A 2,039-nucleotide genomic window follows, 5' to 3' on the forward strand; every position below is an offset into this window, starting at 1 on the left:
TCACTTTGACGTGGGCTGTACTGTTAGGGGCTAACCAAGCAGTGCCTGGTTCCAGAAGTGCGTGAGTGCAGCTGTGATATTGGGTATTGTTCTCCCACTCGTGCACGTCTATTACATGGCTTGTTAACGACTTCCATTTCTCGACCAGTAAATCGGGATTTTCTTTACTGGTACTCGAACTCCACCAGAGATGATTTTTGATGCTGGATATCCATGGGGCTATGTTTGAACAGTGAGCTGTTTTTGAAGCCCCAAGCAATTTCTTGCCTACTGCTTTGGCCACATGCCATACGTCAAATTCGTGAATTATTTCGGGGAACTCCTCTCGCATAACTTTCCGGATGGAGACATGCCTATCGGTTGCCACAATTTGCACGTTGACTCCCTCGGTGATTAATTCACGGAGTGTTTTTCGAAATGCAGTAGTTTCCAGCGAAACAGATGTAGCTGGTGGAACAACTTGTTCCACCGTAAAGCCCCAAATTTTTTTGCTTCTCACCTCCAAAACTGTGTATACGGTGTACTTTGCAGAAAATCCTGGGCTATCAGATTGCCCGTCGCCAGCTATACACACGTGTGAGGTTTTCATCTGTGCAATTAGATTTGCCCTATGCTGCATCCAATGATTATCTATCACTGGGAATAATAAATTGTGTTGGTGCCTGAAAAAAGTCGCTTTCGAGATGCCAAGGAGTTTTAAAATCTGAAGCATATTTCTTACTTTGGCAAAATTGGAACCGCTCAGAAGTATTCTTGACGCCAGTAAAATATTCTCCGCCGGACAGTTGTGGATTAGGGTTTGACTTCGCCACAAATTGCAGGTGTGACCTCCTTGGCAAAAAGATTTGACAATTACCATCGATCCCTTAGGAAAAATTCTGACGTGGGTTAGTTTCAGAAAGCATTGCTTTCTGTATGGGCAAGGGATCATGGCAAATAAAGCCATCAAGGAGCTTTTAAAGACCATGGATTTCTCTTCTGCCGAAGGATCCATGTCTGTTGGTGCTAAGCTTTCAAATTCTGGTAAAGGATTGGTTAAGGGGTTATCTGAATCTGACAGAATGGTAACATCTTCACTGCCAGAACTCTCCGATGCTTGTGAGAATCTAAAGCTCCTGTCGTTGGGATCATCAGAAATACCGATTGAAACGCTTTCATCCAAAGTAGAATCAATATTGCTACCTGAAGGTTGCATATTGATTCTATCTCCATCATTGACAATTTTCGAAATTGGGCTTTCTCTGGGGTTCTCTGGGAAGGCAATATTACCGATATTTGATTTTAATGGTGCTGAAGAACATAGAGTAGCCTGTGGAATTTTAAATAAACCGGGATTCTGGCGTATACTGTCTTCCATCGCATCGCATTGGATGCCAATACTTCTTGACTGTATTTGTGTCTTCGTTTGCGATTTATTTGAAGCTGCTTGGCAGGACTTGCATTTACCCCTCTCTGCATTGCTTGCTTCTGGGTCGGTTCTTCTTTCTTCTACATTTCTTTTAATATTGAGGATTAGTTTTGTTTCTACAGCAGAACCGTCGATGAATATTGAAATAGGAATTTCTAGCTGGGTTTCTTCACCTTGTAAATATACGTCGGCGGTTATTTCTGACACTGCGCTAGCTTCTTCATGGGAAGTTTCTGCCCGCGAAGTTTCTTCGGCTGAACTTTACCGTTGCTGTGTCACCACAATTCTTCGACGTTTTCGATAAGGTTCCCCTTTCTTCGTTAACTGGTTGGCTCGTGTCTCAATTTCCAACATTGTTGGGAAAATGCTTGGCACAGCATTGGGCTTCAATTTTTTACGGTTGCCAACTTGTATGTAGCAGTCCTCCTCGAAATGTTTGCTGCATAACCGGTAAGCATCGGCACCTTTTTTTGTGGTAATCTTTGTAACCCACTCTTCGATGTCATCGAAGATGTGAGGAGCCTGCTGTAGCCAGAGTCTTGTTTTTTCCATATTGATTGGAAAGACATGAAGACTAACACTTTCACCTCCCTTCTTCCAGTAGGTGGTGCAGGCAGGAACCACACAGTTT

Source organism: Eleutherodactylus coqui, chromosome 2, assembly GCF_035609145.1.
Source record: "Eleutherodactylus coqui strain aEleCoq1 chromosome 2, aEleCoq1.hap1, whole genome shotgun sequence".
NCBI classification, from domain to species: domain Eukaryota; kingdom Metazoa; phylum Chordata; class Amphibia; order Anura; family Eleutherodactylidae; genus Eleutherodactylus; species Eleutherodactylus coqui.